At 59.6% G+C, this 17,009-nt stretch overlaps 1 protein-coding gene and 1 long non-coding RNA gene across 2 annotated transcripts in view; both read right to left on the bottom strand.

Annotated features, from left to right (window-relative positions):
• Window positions 1-17,009, bottom strand: part of LOC144246555 (uncharacterized) — a 196,701-nt gene that overhangs the window by 15,430 nt on the left and 164,262 nt on the right. The gene's annotated exons all lie outside the window — the stretch shown is intronic.
• Window positions 8,179-8,782, bottom strand: LOC144246376 (uncharacterized). Its single transcript, XR_013340083.1, has 2 exons — window positions 8,658-8,782; window positions 8,179-8,376 (listed from the first exon to the last, which is right to left on the bottom strand). It is a non-coding gene; the product is annotated as an uncharacterized LOC144246376 (long non-coding RNA).

Below are 17,009 nucleotides of genomic sequence, written 5' to 3'. Positions count from 1 at the left end.
TCATAGAGGAAGATTTCATTACGCTATCCGGCTTTCGAGGACTCGGCTCTCTGACAAGCAGAGTGGTCGGAGACCCAGAAGCCTCAGTTAATAGTAATCAAAATCCATGTTCTGTTCCTGTTATTATTTATTATACAAAGAAAAAAGGGGAAAGGGGTTGGATTGAGGGTACACCCTCCTCCCCTCTGAGTCTGTTCTCATGTTTTACAATAAATCCTACAACAGTACGATACAGCTGCCTAAAATATGGACACTGGAAACCACAGACAGCATTACAAATGATCACCTGCCTAATGGACAATTCATAGAAGGATTTGATTTGTTTACAAATTATTTCTCAAGTTTACAAACAGTTTTTCTGTTTACAGGCTGTTTTGTGGGAGTTGGGTTTTTCACTGAAGGATCAAGTGCTGAAAAGTTGTTTTTTAAAATTGGGTTTTTCTGTAAGGGTTAAATGGGCTCAGGGTTAAATAACTTTCTGCTCTTAGACATAAGTTGAATTTGTAACCAAGAATCATTATGCCTGTGGCCTGAGTTCTCCCCTAACAGTTCCTGGAGGGGAATGCTGCAGCTCCAGTGTAAATTAGATGCACACTGTCCTCTGTCCCCATGTTTGCAAAGGGCCCTTGCAGATGGGTGACAGAGAACAATACACAGAATTTTATACAGAAAAGAAGGGTGAGGTGTTACCATGATTGACAGGGGGAACTCTGCTTGGGCGGGGACTGTGCCTCACCTGCTGCTGTCAGCGCTGCCCGGGCCCCAGGGCTCAGAGCAGCATTCCTGCCCTGGCCCACACGTTCCTGGTCTGTGTCCCATGGCCGTGCTCAGGATGGCCACCGTGTGGGACGTGTCCCGAGGAGGCCGTGCCAGCTTCTGTGGAGGCCCCGTGCCCTTCCCAGCGCGGCTGCGTCGGCAGCTGCGGGGGCTCCTGCTGCTCTGAGCCCGCAGAGCAGGGCAGCGTTTGCTGATGGGCTGAGCCCTTCCTAAAGATCCTGTTGGGCTGTCTGACACACCTGGGGCAAGGCATTCCTTCCACCCTGGGCCACTCTGGGGGGCTGGGGGTGGCCCCAGGGCAGGTGGCAGTGAGTGCAAGGGCCCTTGGTGACAGGGTGCAGCATCGTCACCGTGGAATGGAACGGGACAGGGGATCCAAGGGCCCTTGGTGACACGGTGCAGCATGGTCACCGTGGAATGGAACGGGACAGGGGATCCAAGGGCCCTTGGTGACACGGTGCAGCATGGTCACCGTGGAATGGAACGGGACAGGGGATCCAAGGGCCCTTGGTGACACGGTGCAGCATGGTCACCGTGGAATGGAACGGGGCAGGGATTCCAAGGGCCCTTGGTGACACGCTCTGGCAGAGGTGTTGGCAGTTACAAGTTACAGTTACACTCCACAGTGCTCGGTGCACACGACGAGAGAGGACGCGAGAGAGCGGTGCTGTGAGGAGCCCTGCACAGCCACTCGTTCCTTGCTGACCCGGAGCTTTCCTGAGGTATTACTCCTGCAGGTGAGCTCGTGGCCAGACCAGAGCACTTGGTGACCCCTGGCCTTCCCGAGGCATCTCTTCTGCAGCTGCCCTCGAGGGCAGACTGTGGCATTTGCTTTTCACTGTCCTTGTCAGGAGTCTCCTGTCCTTGTGGCTGGAGCCCCCAGGACCAGAGTGCAGGACTTGCCGTCCTGTAGCCTTCCCAAGTCTTCACTCTTGCAGGTGCCCTCAAGGCACGACTGCAGCACTTGCTGACTCGGACCTTTTCCTTTTCACCTTCTGCAAGCAGCCATGAATCCAGGCAGTGTCGTAGAGCACAGACCTGCGAGCGTGCCCAAGCTGGCCTGGGGGAAGGAGGAGAAAGAAGGCCCTGGAGCTGCCCCAGCACAGCAGCCTGAAGAGCTGGAGCAGTTCCAGCCACGGCAGAAGGGTGAGTGGCAGAGCTGGGCCACAGGGCTGGTGCCTGCAGCCAGCTTGGCCCCATGCCATGCCATGCCATGCCATGCCATGCCATGCCATGCCATGCCATGCCATGCCATCCCATCTTCTGGGGCCATGCCCATGGACAGGATGGAATAGGGGCCGGCCAGACACCCCACAGCCGTGCTCCGTGCCCTGGGCCGTCACGGGGCTGTCCCTGCCTGGGCAGCGCAGGGCTGGGCTGTGTTCTCCGGCCTCTCCCGCAGCCCCTCAGCTCGGGCTGCGCTCGCTCTTTGCCAGGTGCAGCCGTGCAGCGCACACGAGAGCAGGAACGCACCCGGGGCCGCTTCCGCAGAACAGCGCAGGTACCTGCAGCCATCCCCACCTGGGCTGGGCCTGCTGGCACTGCTCAGCCCAGCACTGTGCTCGGAGCACTCCATGCAGCATCCCGGGCTTCTTGCCCTTCTGCTGCAGATGGTTTGCAAATTCATGAAGAGGATTCGGGAGGAAGAGAGCAGCGCCATGGGCACCGTGCTCAGAGTCTACTCTCCCATCTTCAAAACCAAGACCAGCGCTGCCCTGCTGGATATGCTTGTGGAGGAGGGTCCTTCCAGCCCAAAGCAAGTAAGCAGCCTGTGGCCTGGCTTTTCTCCTCCCAGCAATTGCTTGGCCTCCCAAGCCACACCTGCTGCTCCCTGGGAGCCTTTGAGGCCATGGCAGTGTGGTGGCAAGGGAAGCACTTCTCTGGGGTAGCAGGGCACATTCCTTCCTCCGGCAGCTTTCCAAGTCTCCCCTGCCTTCTCCAGGTGCCCGCCATGGTGAGGTTCATCCACCAGTGGCTCATGGCCAATGAGTTTCCTGAGTACAATCTGTACAGGCCCCTTCTGGATCTGACAGAGGCACAGCCCTCTGACGTGGTGATGGCTCTCCTGCGTGTGGCCCCATTGTGTGACAGGTACGGGGCCCACCTGCCCAGAGGGCTCAGGGCTCAGCAGCCCTTCCCCCTGTGCAGCCTGTCCCAGGTGTCTGACACAGAGAATTCCAGGGCCCTCTGGCTGCTCCCTTTGCCAGCCCTGGCCCCTGCCAGCCCCCCAGCGTGCTGCCATGCTTCCCCCCTGCCCCTCAGGGGCCAGTGCCCACAGGGCTGGGCTGCCTGCGTGCTGCCAGTGAGGGGCAGTGGGCAGAGGCAGGGCTGGCAGAGCAGCTCAGCTCCCCGCTGCCGCCCAGGCCACGCTGCTGTGTCCCAGACTCCTCTGAGACAGAGCTCTGACCCCACAGAGCTGCTCTGGCCATGTGGAAGAGCATCATGTGCTCGCTGAGGACTGCAGAGCCGGCCATGCTCGTGCTCCTCGATGTGCTTGGGAGCTGGCCAGAGCACAGCACGTGCACCTCCGATGGGGACCACACGGCTGTCCTTGCCCTGGCTGTGAGTTTCTGCCTTTGCTGGCCCCAAGGCCACCTCTCCAACAGCTCTCCATCCTCCCTCCCCCACGGCGTCTCCCTGCCTCAGGCGCTGGGCTGAAACCTGGCCTCGGGGCAGCTCCAGGGCCACCAGGCCCGGTGCTCCCCCTGTGGCTCTCCGGGCCTCTCCCTCCCGTGCTCGGGCCCTGCCACACGGACACCTCGGCACTGAGCGCTGTCTCAGGCTGCTCTGTCCTTTGCAGGCAACCGTGGTGATGTGGAAGATCCTCCAGCTGCCCTGTGTGCCACATGTAGTCACCGTGCATTTCCCCGGCCTCTTTGTGCATCTGCTCTTCCAAGTGCTCTTCAGCACTCTGGATGTGCCAGAGGAGGTCGATACCTTCTGGAAGGGATGCCAGCAGCAACACGGCCTTGCCACCAGCCCCAGCAGGTGCTCCATGCCAGTCCTCCCGTCCCTGCCATGTGCCCAGGGCAGGGGCCAGTGCTCCCAGTGTAACCTCAGCTTTGCTCTGTGCACAGCTTTGCAGAGCAGACCCTCAAGGCCCTGCTCTGCCAGCTTCACTATGAGGATGTGGTGGTGGCCATGGAAGACAAGCGTGGCTGGGACACACTGCTCTGCGCTGACACCCACCACTGTGCTGTGGGCGTGCTGGCCAGGTGAGACCCCCTGCTCCCCAGCTGTCCCCGGCATGTGTGCCCTGTGCCCGAGGTGCCCCACACAGTCCCTGTGGCCGTGGGCCAGAAGGCCTTGTCACCAAGGGACGGCCAAGGAGGCTGCAAAAGGCTGGGAGAGGAGCGTGCCCAAGAGCAGCAACCTCCCAGAGGGCTCAGCTGCCCCTTGCAGGGTGGTGGAGAAAGGCCAGAGCTCTGTGAGGCAGTCCTGGGAGAGGTTTGCCCCCGCTGGCTGAGGGCTTTGACTCGTGTTTCCTCCTGTCAGAGAAATGCACCGCGCATCCGAAGCCGTGTGTTCCAGGATTGCGTTCCACCTGCTCGGGCTGCTCAGCAAGGACACGCCGTGCCGGGATTTGGCCACCCTGGCGTTCCTTGTGGAGGTGAGCCTGAAGGCCAGCGCTGCCTCGCTGAGCTGCCTCCCGGCTCTCTGCCCTCTCTTGGCCGCAGTGCCTGGGACGGAGCCCGCGCCCTGTGCTGCTGCCTGGGCCCGGCCCTGGGCGGTTCTGGGCTCCCGCCGGCCGCTCCCCCGTCACTGGCCTGTGCCTTTCAGATCCTGGAGCACCTGAACGTGAGTGAGTGCCGTGACAGCCTCCTGCAGTTCTTGTCCAAGCACCTGCAGAGCGAGTGCAGGGGGAGGCGTCGCTTGGCACTCCGAGGCCTCGTGGCGCTCGGCACCACCAGTGTCTCGGTGAGAAGAGCGCAGGGGCTGAAGCCGTGCTGCCAGCGTGGGGCTGGGGAAGGCAGTCCCTGGGGCTTGGCTGGCCTTGGGGCACTGGGGCAGCTGCTGCCAGCTCTCCTGCCTCCTGCTGCAGCTGCCCCAGGGCTTTGGCACAGGCCTGTGGCCCCTGGGCCCTGTGGCAGCAGGATGGTGTTTCACACACTTGTGTCCCACAAGTAGATGGCCATAAGGATGTGGAGCCTGCATGAAAGGCTCGTGGAGCTCCTGCACGAAGATGACAGCACCATGCTCAGGATGACCACGGTTCTCCTCAGAGCGTTATTTTTCTGCAATGGTGCCCCAGTAACCAGCGCCCTCGCCCTGCAGCTGGCTGAGGCGCTCCTGCCACTCTTTGATAACGTAAGGCTCTGCCCCTCCAGCCACGGCCAGCGGGTGCTGCCCGCACACTTTGTGCCCTGTGCACTCACAGGCTGTGCCCAGGTGGGCCTGAAGCAGCTGACGCTGAGGTCTTTCTTCCTTCCTTTCATACAGGAGGACAGCGAGGTTCAGTTGTGCTCCCTCTTTGTCTTCCGAGAGATGATGCATTTTTTTCCAGAAGAAGAGAGAAAGGCCCTGAAGGCACACGTGCGCCAGAGCCTGCTGCCACTCTCCATGCACTGCCATGATGAGAACCAGCGAGTGGCAGAGGTGAGGACTCGGCAGCTGCCGCTGGCCCCTGGCAGGGGCTGGGCTGGCCCTGCCCTGGCGCCTCGCAGGCTGCAGCTCCTGCTGGCCTTGGCACAGGGACGGGGTCCTGTGCCCTGGGCTGTGGGGCCATCTCCGCGTCTCTGCTGCTCTCCAGGCTTCTCAGGAAACACTGCTTTGTGCGGCCGAGTTCCTGAAGAGGAGGGATCTTGTACAGCTGGTGCAGAACCAGAAGCTGTGGCAGTTCACTGAGTGCCTGGTAAGGAGAGCCGGGAAGCCGCAGCCCCAGCCTGGAGCAGCCCCTGAGCGCGGTGCTCGGTGTGCGGGCTGGCAGCTGTGCCCCTGCCCGCTGCTGCAGCCCGAGGCCGTGCGGGCTCTGCTCCAGGCTCCTGCGGCCCCAGCCGGGTGCCCATGGAGCCCCGGCCCGGGGGGCTGCGGGGCCAACCCTTCCCTCCTGCCGCTCTCTCCAGCTGGCAGAGGACAGCAGCAGCGTGGCCGAGCACCTGCGCCGGGCCCTGCCCTACCTGCAGAGCCCACAGGAGCCCCTGCGAGAGGCGGCCGTCAGGTTCATGGGTGAGCCACGAGCCGGGCCAGGAGGGCGTGTGGGCACAGGGCTGGCGGCGCCGCTGGCAGGGAGCTGTGCCCTGGGCCTGACAGGCTCTGTGTTCCCAGGGACGGCCGGGCGGCACCTGAGGGGGAGGAATGAAGAGCTCCAGATCATCTGTGAGGGTGAGCGAGGGCAGCGGGCTGCCAGCGGGGGCTGCCGGGGGAGCTGCGAGCCCTGCCCCGGCTGCGGAGGGCTCTGCTCCCTGTGCGGACCAGGGCCGGCGTGGGCAGAGCACACAGAGCTTTCAGGGCACCTGGGGGATTCGTGGCCAGCAGCTTCGGGCTGATCCAGCTGGTCCCTGCTCCCTGCTGGCCATGGCCAGAGCCAGCTGGGATGGCCCTGGCACAGAGTCCCCTCGGGTCCCCTCAGATGCGGGAACTGACCATGGCTCTGTTCCTCTCTCTTTCAGCCCTTGAAGGCCTGACCAATGACATCAGTGACGCCGTCGGAAGCCTGGCAGTTCAGACACTGTACATCCTCCAGGAAGCAGAGAGAGCTCCATATTCCATCTTCAATAACCTGCGTGATCGGCTCTGCAGGGCATGGAGGAGACGGCCTTGTCTGTCGGGGCTCGGCTGGCTGCGCTGCTGGAGCTCTGCAGAGAACTGATTGCAGAGGCTCTGTCTGCTGGGGCCACCTGAGCCAGCAGGAATGTTTTGTTTTTTTAAGATTGTTCTTTTCTTCTTTTGTTTTTCTTTAGCATGTTAATATAGGATGTGTTGCGATAGACAGACTCCCAGGATCTTTCTTTTGCTGCCCAGGCTCTGCAGAGCCGAGGGGAAGAGGGAGAAAAGGGTTCCTGGGCTCAGCAAGCTGCCCGGGCATGCAGGGTTCCAGGGAAAATGGCCAGAAGCCCCTTGGCCTTTGGTGGTTTTGCTGAAGCCTCTGTGCTGCCCACAGAGCAGATGGGCAGGGGCTGGAGCTGTGGGGATCTCTGTGAGAGCAGTGCCTGGAGATGGCCACAAGCCCTGTCCCAGCCAGGAAGCGCCATCCGTGTCCTCCTGCCCGCGTGTCCCTGGCTGGATTGCTGAGGGCTCCCAGGTGCCTCTTGGTGGGGCTCCTCTGGAGCTCCTGTGGGGCTGCGGCGCTGCTGCCGGGCAGGTTGGCCGGGCTGGGGAGACCCTGAGGGGACAGGGCCACGAAGGGATGAGGGGCTGCAGGAGCCATGACAGGACAAGGCAGTGGGAAGGCACGGAGGGGACATGTGAGGGAGTGGGTAACGTTTGCTCAGGGAGGAAAGTGGGTTGGAGCCAAAGAGACCACTCACCCCGATGTTCATGTGGCAAACAGAGCTCGTTTATTCTCAAGCCCTTCTTTCTAAAGGGCCTTTGAAAACCCGGTCTGGATGATTTCACTGCTCTGATCTCTGTGCCCCTTCAGATTCTGGCCTGGGCAATGCCTGCAGCCTTGGGAGAGATGTGATGGGCCCGGCCCCTGTCAGTCAAACCAGGGCTGGTACATTCACCCCGTACAAGCCAGCCTGCACGGTGACACGGCAACAGAGTGCGAGGCACAGCTCCGGGAGCTCCCCGTGAACCTCAGCTCTGGGACCACTGTCTGCCCCAAGCTTCAGGGGCTGCAGTGGGAGCCCGGCTGGGCTCTGCCCTGGGGCCATCCTGCAGGGACAGCTGCAAACAGGGAGCATTCCCTGCCACAAAGAGCCAAGCCAGGGCTGCAGGGCAGCTGCTCCAGCCCCGACTGCACTGCTGAGTGCTGTGCTCTGGGGCTGGGGCTCCCCGCACAGGGGACTGCACTTGTGTGCCAGAGGGGACAGAGAAGCTGCAGCTTCAGCCTAACTGAGGTGGGTGCGTGGGCTGGAAAGAGTGGGGAGGCTCCAGGGGATTCACAGAGCTCATCCTGCTGCAAGGACGAGGAAAAAGGAGTGGGAACTCAGCAGTGAGGAGAGCTGGGGGCTGGAGAGCAGCTCTGTAATGACACTAAAATCCCACCAGACCTCTGAGACATTGCTGCTCCTCAGCCAGTGACAGGATGAGTCCCTTAGCCTGGGGCTTGGCCTTCCTCATGGCGAGGGGCACCAAGGAAGGGAACAGTGTGATGGAGACTGGAATAGGCTGGGAACTCACTGGGGGAAAAGAGGAAGCAGTTGGGATGTAAAAGGCAGGGAGAAGAGAGAACAGTTCAGAGAAGGGCTGAGCTACTGCTTGAGCAAACTGCAAAAAGTCATTTGGGGTCATCCCAGATTGATTTCATTTCAGAAGTTATTGAACAAGTTTATTTTTTGGGTGGCTGCATGTTTTCTTGAGCTGTGTTCCTGAAATGCTCAAGCCAGTCTGTGCTGCAGGTCACCCCATTTCTCCTTTGGCTGCTTGCAGCCCGGTGCTGAGCTCCAGCAGGGCCCTGGCAGAGCCCAGAGCAGCCTCAGCACCCGCACAGCCCGGCTGCAAGGAGAGAAACCAGAAAGCCCCGTCAGCTGAAGGCTCCTGTCCCCTTGTCCCAGCCGCCCGCAGTGCCCAGGCCATGCTGGCCGTGCCAGAGCTGTGCCCAGAGCTGCCCATCACTGCTGCCTTTGGGAGCAGAGCAGGAGGGCAGGACATGTGCCCAGCCTGCAGCCAGCCACGGCACCTCCAGCCCTCAGCAGCTGCCCAGAGCAGGACGCTCCTGTGCTCGCTGCCATCTCCCCAGAGCTCTGATCCCACCATCCCCAGCAGACAGGACCCACCTCACGCCATCCCCCGCTGGAAGAAAAGCTGGTCCCAAACGATGCCCTCAGCCTTCTCCAAGGGCACAGCCCATCCACGCCACAGCTGCTCCCAAGCACGTCCTGATCCAGACTGGACTCCACCTGAAACGCTTCCTCTAGAAAGACAAACATCAAATTATGGAAAATAGGTTACAGAGAAAAAGGGGAACAAGAAAAAAGGTCAAAAATCTTATCTCTGTCAGGGCCCTAAGGAAGGCCCAACCCCTGCGTGCCAGGGAAAAATCCACCATGGGGAAGGGAATCCCAGGCTTTCTCCCTTCCCCTGCACTGCCCCCATGGTGATCCCAAAGCAAACAAGGGCAGTGGAGCAGCCCAAGCCCTTCCTTGCCTGCAAAGCAAAGCAGCCCCTGCACAGGGTCTGGAGTCCCACCTCTGCTCCCACCATGGGGGTTTGTTTGTGTCAGGCTGGCTGCCCCAGCCCAGCCCCAGCTCGGGGCACGGTGGGTGCTGGGGGCTGTTGGCAGGGCCAGGAGCCCACTCCCATTTCGTACCCACCCCAGCCCATGTCCCCAGCCCTTCCAAAAGCAGCCTGGCAGCCGACTGAAGGATCAGCTGCATCCGCCCCAGCAAAGGGGGAACCTTTGGTTCCCAGCCAGGCTGTGCAATGCCCAAATCTGGGAGCATCCCCCAGTGTGTGGACTCATCTGCAAACTCCCTGTGGAGCCTGGCTTTGGAGGAGGTGTCAGAATCAAAGTCCACCATCTTCAGCCTGCCGGTGGTCAGGTGGAGCAAGAGGTTGTCATCCTTGATGTCCTCACTGTCCCCAGCAGCAGCAGCCCCACCTGGGACAGCTTCTCCAGGGGCTCCTTCTTCCCTGGGCCAGACCAGGGCTCTGCCCAGGGCCCCAGTATCCATGAACCATGGCAGGCAAAACCAGGGGGATGTTGGCCACCAGTGCTTGCCACACCAGGTCTCCAGCTCAGCTCCAGCCCATGAGCTGTGTTCCCTCCTGCTGACCCCTGCTCAGAGCTACAGGCAGGACAAAACCTGTCTGATTGGCTTTGCCACTGAGTGCCAAGAGTTGTGTGGAGCTGTTACCTGCCAGGCCCCTGGATCCAACTGTGCATGTGGATCTCTCCCATCTTCTAGGGCAGAGGAACATGGATCACGGAAAATCTCTTCTAAGGATGGCATGTTCAAGGGCTGCATGGACAAACACCTCTTAATGACATCCAGGCACTCTGGGGAGAGAAACCAGAAATCACCAGTCAGCTGGAGAAGTTGCCCCCTTTTCCCGTGCCCAGGCCATGCTGGGTGTGCTTAGAGGTGGGCCTAAACTTCCCCATGGGTTTTCTGTTTGGAGGAGAGCAGGAGAGCAGGACATGTGCCACCTCCTCAGCAGCTGCCAGAGCAGAATGCCCATGAGCTGCTGCTGTCTCCCAGCACTGGTATTGCTCCCGAGGCCAGAGATGAGGATCCACCTTGAGAGAGCCATGGTGGGAACAAGATCTGACCCCAGATATCTCCTGGCCCCTCCTGAACAGGTGCTTCCCCATGACCAGGTGGTGCAGCAGGAGGCCCAGGGACCAGATCGTCGCTGCCTCACCGTGGTAGCGTTGCTGGTGGATCCACTCTGGTGGGCTGTAGGACAGGGTTCCTGTGGAACACAGACACAGTTCATCAGGAGGATGCTGCAGCCTCCAGCACCTGGCGGAGCAGCCCCCGCGCCTCCTCCTCCGGCAGGAACCCCCGCTCCGCCAGGAAACCCGACAGCTCCTGGCACCGCTCCGGATGCTCCAGCACCAGCACAAAGCTGTCGGGGAGCTGAAGCCACTCCAGGAGCTGAATGACACCAGCATAGCCAGAGGAGACCTTGTCCAGCAGCGCGATCTCCAGGGCTGCGCTGGTGCCGTGGGGCTGCGGGAGGAGCACGATGCCGTCAGTGGGGCTGATGCCGTGCCGGGGGTCGGGAACCCCTCAGCCAGCCCGGGATGCTCTGCGCCCTGCGCTGGCCCCACGCCCGCTCTCCCTCCAGGCGTCCTGGCAGCTCCCACCCTGCCGGGCCCCGGCTCAGCCCCGCCCGGCACGGCCCGGCTTCTGCCGCTGGCCCCGCTCATCACCAGCTCGCCCCGGCGCCGGACGCGGTTCCCTGGCACCCTTTTGATGGCCACCTGCGAGCCGAGGGCAGGAGCGGGCTGAGCTCGCCGCCTGCCCCGCACAGCCCCATCCTTCCCCTCCTTCTCCTTCTCTCCCTCCTCCTCCTCCTTCCCCTCCTCCGTGCCCGCCGCCGGCCCCGCCGCTCCCCGGGCGCCGTCCGAGAGCCGCGTGGCCGCGCAGCCGCCGCCGCAGCCGCCGCTGCCCAGCAGCGAACCCGCCGGGGCCGCTCCTGCCGGGCCTCCTGCGCCTTCCCTGCGGGCGGGACGCGGCTGTCAGCGCTCGGCCCGGGCCAGGAGCGGCCCCGAGCGCCGCCCGAGCGCCCCGGGCCGGCCATGCCCCGGCGTTCTCCCCCGGCATCCCAGATTCGCCATGAAATGGGAACCCTGAGCTTGTGGAAGTGCCTGAAGGATGCCCTGTTCCTCTGCAGGGACACTCGGGCTGAGACAGGAGCCGGAGCCCTCTCTGGGGAAGCCTCCTCCGAGCTGGAATTTGTGCCGTGCTGGGAGAGGAGGAGGAGGGGAGAAGGCTGGCGCTGTGTGGCAGGAGCAGGAGGTTTGGGCCGCAGGACATTCCGTCTGCGCCGCTGCCCCGCAATGGGCGGGAACGCTGTGGGGAAGGCTGGGGGACACTGGAGCGGGATATGGATGGAACTGGGGGGAACTGGGAGGGCCTGGGAATGAACTCAGGTGTATTGGGAAGGACTGGGCTGTACTGGGAGGGACTGGAGGGGCACTGGGGCTGTACTGGGCTGTGCTGGGGATAAACTGGGCTGTACTGGGAGGGACTGGAGGGGTTGAATGGCTGTTCCCACCCGCACTGCCTCCCATTGGCCGAGGCTCACGTCCATCACAGCCCCAACCAATCAGCGCCATGGATCATGGCTTTGAGGGCGGGGCCTGGGGTCTGCACCATCTTTTCTTTTGCCTACAACTCCCGTCATGCTCTGCGGCCCCCATAGAGCCCCATTAAAGCCGGGACTACAACGCCCGTCATGCCCCGCGCTCCACAGAACCCCGGTACCGCCCCCATCTGTCCCATCAGTGTCCCCCAGACCCTCCGGGACCCCCAAGTGCCCCTCAGTGTCCATTCGGGACCCCCAAAATTTTACTGGAAAAGTACAAAAGAACAAGGAACTTTGGAAAAGCGTTTAATACAAATCCAATCCAACTTAAACTACTTGTCATAGAAGTAACTTCATTCACTCAGCCCATTTAGCCTGGAAACCCCTAAACACTGAAGTTGTTCAGGTACCCAAAAATGTTCCATATAAAGAGCATTAGAAGGAGAGGAAAGAGAGAGAGACAGGAAGAGAGAAGCTCCACAGAAAGACACACATGTGGCTCCCAGCTCCTGGGGCTCCAGTGTGGGCGAGACACAAACCCCAGGAGAAGGCAGAGTCCATACCAGGGGCTGACCTTGTGCTCCTTGGTTTTAAGCCCCTGGGCCTTCGTGGGCCTCCCCCCAGCTGGGACTTCTGATATCTCAGGTGTTCAGAGCTGGGTCAGCGCTGTCCCATCTGTGTGACTGATTGACAGCTCAGCCCAAGGTGTCTGGGGACATTGATCTCATCCAGCCTCTGACAGCGACCACGGTGACACTGGGGAACCTCATGGAGCCTCATGGAGCCATGGGTCAGTTGTGACAAGGCTGGTCCAAGGACACCGTGGTGACACTGGGGAACCTCATGGAGCCATGGGTCAGCTGTGACACTGTGGGGACCTCGTGGAATCAGAGGAGACCATTGGGAAGCTCCCATGAATCCAAGGGCCCAGGGTGACACTGTGCAGCCCAGAGTGTCACGAGGAGCCATTGTGACAGTGTGTCCCCATGGAACCAAGGGAACATGGGACAGGCTGATGCCTTAAGTTTTAGCTTCCATATTTTCCCAATTCTGTCCTGTATCTGTAACTCTGAATTTCATGTAGAGTGTCAGCAAGTTCTCTTACAGTGTAGTCAGACAAAACAATCCTTTTCCTGCCCGAGAACCATAGACACCGCTGCAGCTTCGGGCCCAAAAAGTGAAAACAGCAGCGAATTGAGGAGAGCAGACTGGGAGGGTGGGGCTGCATAACCTGAAGGTATAATTGGACAATTAACCCCAATATGGAAATGAACCAAATCTTACAAAAGTGTGTAAACACGTGACCTGGCGTCCATCCTGGGTGTACCCTCAGCCAGGCCCTTGTACTGCCCAGGTGAATCCTTTGAAGGCCTTTTTAATAAATCCCCACTTTACTCCTGTAACACTGTCCAGCCTCTGCTCTAGGTGGCCTCTCAAGGCATCAAGGCCTGGCTGGCTGGGCCACCTGGGGGCCACCTGACAGGTCCAGCTGACCTTGGCATGTCCAGGGCTGCTGCTCATCTGCCCCTGGAGCACTGGGGCTTGGTGCTCTCCTTCCTGTGGAAAGAACTGTCCCTCTCCTCCAGGTGCCCATGGCCAAAATCTGGATTCCTCTTCTTAGTTTGCTTCTATGTAAAGATTGTTCCCAGATGAAACCTGCCAGGACAGACAAACCTGGCTGGCTTGGCCACCCAGGGGCCACCTCTCATCTACCTGTGAAACACTGGGACCCTGTGCTTTTCTTTCTTATGGGAAAAAAGCACCTTTCACATCCAGGCACCCATGGCCAAAGTTGGGAATCCGCCTCCAGGATTCCCTATATCCAGGGATTTCTCCCAGGTGAAAGCTTCCAGGAGAGACAAGTCTGGCTGGCCTTGGTGTCCAAAGAGCTGATCCTTATCTGCCTTTGAAACACTGGGGCTTTGTGCTTTCCTTTATGATGAAAAGAACTCTTCTTCCTGCCCAGGTGCCCATGGCCAAAACTGAGATTCCATCCTCAAAATTCTGAATATCCAAGGATTTCCCCCAGATGAAAGGTGCCAGGAGAGACAGGTCTGGCTCTCTTGGCCTATGGTGACCACCTCTCATCTCCTTCCAAAACACCTGGGCTCCACGCTTCTCTTTCCTATGGGAAAAACCATCCATCTTGACCAGATGCCCATGGCCAAAGTTTGGAATCCTCCTCCAGAATTCCCTAGGTCCAAGGATTTCTCAGTGACAAAAGCTGCCAGGACAAACAGGTCTGGATGGCTCGGCCTCCCAGGAGCCTTCTCTCTCTGCATCTGCCCCTGCAACACTGGGGCTCTGGGCTTTCCTGCCTATGGAAAAGAACCGTCCTTCTTAACAATGCAGAAATGGCCGAAATTGGGGTTCCACCTCCCAAATTCCCTATATCCAAGGGTTGCTTTCAGACAAAAAAAATACCACAACGGAGAGGTCTGGCTGCCCTTGGCCTCTGATGGTCACCTTTCATCTGCCCCTCAAACACCGGTGTTCCGTCCTTGCCTTCCTATGGAAAAGAACCGTCCTTCTCCTCCAGGCAGCCAGGTCTGAAACTGGCATTCCACCTCTAAAATTCCCTATATCCAAGGACAAAATCTGCCAGCACCATCTGATCTGGCTGCCCTTGGCCTCTGGTGGCTGTGGCTCATCTGCCCCTGCAGCACTGGGGCTGGGTTGTTCCCTTCCTGTGGAGACCATGGTGGCACGGTGAGGACCTGGTGGAACCATGGAGTCCATTGTGACACTTTGGGGCCATGGTGACACCGCGGGGCTCCATGGAACCCAGAGACCACCATGACTCTGTGGGGCCTTGTGGAACCATGGAGACCATTCCGACCCTTCAGAGCCTCGTGTCATCAAGGGGGCATTGTGACACCTCAGGGCCTCCTGGAAGCAAGGGACCATTGGGACACTGTGGGGCTCCATGGAATGAGGGGAACATGGAGCAGGTCTGGCAGGTTTGGCCTCCCAGGGGCCACCTGACAGGTCTGGCTGATCTTGGAATGTCAAGGGCTGCTTCTCATTTGCCCATGAACCACTGGGGCTTCGTGCTTTCCTTGCTGTGGAAAAGAACTGTCCCTCTTTTTCGACACCCATGGACAAAATTGGTACTTCCCCTAAAAAATTTCCTGTATGCAAGGGTATCTGCCAGAAAAAAACCTGCCAGCTCTGGCTGGCCTTGGACTCTGGTGGTCGCATCTCAGTTGCCTCAGAAGCACTGGGGCTCTGTGCCTTCCTTCCTGCAGAAAAGAACTGACCCTCTTGTCCAGGGGCCATGGCAGGAACTGGAATGTGGCCGCCAAAATTCCATCTATCCTTGCATTGCTCCCACACAAAAGCTGCCAGGAAGGACAGTTCTGTCTGGCCTTGGCCTCTGGTGGTATGAGCAGAATGTTTTCCTTTCCAAACACCTTGGACAGGGCCCAGAGATCTCCTGAGCTGGGTTTTGCAGGCCTCAGGAACATAACCCATGTATGGAGGCTGATGTGCCTGGGCTCAGCTGTGAAGAGACTGAAGACAGATCAGGAGTGGCCTGGCAGGGCTTGAAGGGTGGATTTAGAAATGGTGGAGCTTTTCTCCATAGTGGGAAACAGCCAGAGAGAAAAATTATGCCCCAAATGCAGCTGGGGAAGGACAGACTGGACACATGAGGAGAGGAATTTCCCTCCCAGGCAGGGCTGTGGTGCAGCACGTCCCCAGCAGGAGCCTGGAGCAGCCCAAGGCTTTGTGTGGCCAGGCAGGGGCAGCAGGAGGCAGAGCTGCCAGCAAAGGAAGGGCCAGCGAGGTGGGGCAGCCGGGGGTGACGACAGCCTGCAGGGACAGAGGCGCAGGGCAGGGACACCGTGGGACAGCCTGGGCTGCAGAGGGCTCAGGGATGTGCAGCAGCTGCAAGGCCCTGACAGAGCCAACCTGTGCAGCCCTTTGGCCATGGCTGCTGGCCCTGGGCCTGAGGCCACCAGGGGACAAGTGACCCTTGCAGCCCTGGGGCCTCAGTGCCTCCTTGTCCCTGCTCAGCAGCCTGGCAGGGGCCGCCCCATGGTCCTGCCCTTGGCACTGCACATCCCCACATGCCAGTGCCCATCCCGGGAAGAGCCCTGAGCAATGAGGGAGGGACAGGATCTGCCTTGCCAGGGGCTGGGGCTCAGGCCTGAGCCGTTTGTATTCCTGAAACACATCCAGGTTTGCTCAGCACCAGAGACACCTTTCCCTTGCTTGTGCCCAGCTGTCATCACTGACTCCAGTGTTCTGCTCTGACGGGAACCTGGGGAAACTTTCTCAGTCCTGTTCCTCAGTGGGACCCATTAAAACTTCAAGAAACTTTGGAGTTTTAATTTAACTTTGAGTTCTTTAGAAGTTTTTTGAATACACTCTCAGGGACTGAGTCTGATGTAAACAACACCAAAGCCCTGAGAGGGTCATTAAAGTTTTCCTATTCCAGTTGTGGAGAAAGATTTCAATCTGCTTGTAAGAAATACACATTCCTGTTTTAAAGCGTGTAATTTATTACATTTCTCTTTAGATCAGAGGCTATTCAGCATTCTATGATTGATATTGACCCAGGGTCTCCCCTCAGGAGCTCTGGCCTGCTCGGAGAAGCTGTGCCCTGAGCTCTGGCCCAGCGTGGACAACCTTGCTCCACATTGCCCCAGCCCATCCTGTCTGTCCTCACTCACCTGGGACCTGCTGTGCCTGCAGAGCTGGCTGCACCCAGCCTAAGAGGGGCTTTCCCTTTTTCTATGTTTGGAACAATCTAAAACCCCTGAGTTTCCCCATGAAAACAGACACCCTCCTCAGGTGTGTGCCAGCCCAAGGTGCCACCAAAACTCCTCCAGACCTGCCCTGGGCCAGCTGTGAGGGTGGATCATCAGCCCCAGCTGCACTGGGCACTGCAAGGGGCTGTGGCCATGGGCATTGCACTGACCCCACTGCTGGGTTTGGCTGCCACGGCAGCCCTGAGAAATTAAACTGTCCTTGGAAACACTGGGGAGGATTGGGACATACTGGGGAACACTGGGAATGCTGTGGGAGACACTGGGACATACTGGGAGTGATCCTGTGGGGCACTGGGACAGCCTGGGAACATGAGGAATGCTGAGGGGGAATCTGGGTGGGCTGGGACACACTGGGACATACTGGGAGTGAAACTGTGAGTGAAACTGGGGGATACTGGGACAAACTAGGGACATTGTGGGGAAGACTGGGCAATACTGGGGCATACTGTGGATGACATTGGGATGAACTGGGAGGGCCTGGGAATGAACTCAGGTGTATTGGGAGGGACTGGGCTGTACTGGGAAAGATTGGAGGGGAACTCGGTTTCTACTGGGCTGTACTGGGGATGAACTGGGCTGTGCTGGGACGCCCTGGAG

Source organism: Lonchura striata, chromosome 6 (assembly GCF_046129695.1).
Source record: "Lonchura striata isolate bLonStr1 chromosome 6, bLonStr1.mat, whole genome shotgun sequence".
Taxonomy (NCBI): Eukaryota; Metazoa; Chordata; class Aves; order Passeriformes; family Estrildidae; genus Lonchura; species Lonchura striata.
Note: the sequence above shows the minus strand (reverse complement) of the source record. Positions and strands in the feature narration are given on the sequence as shown.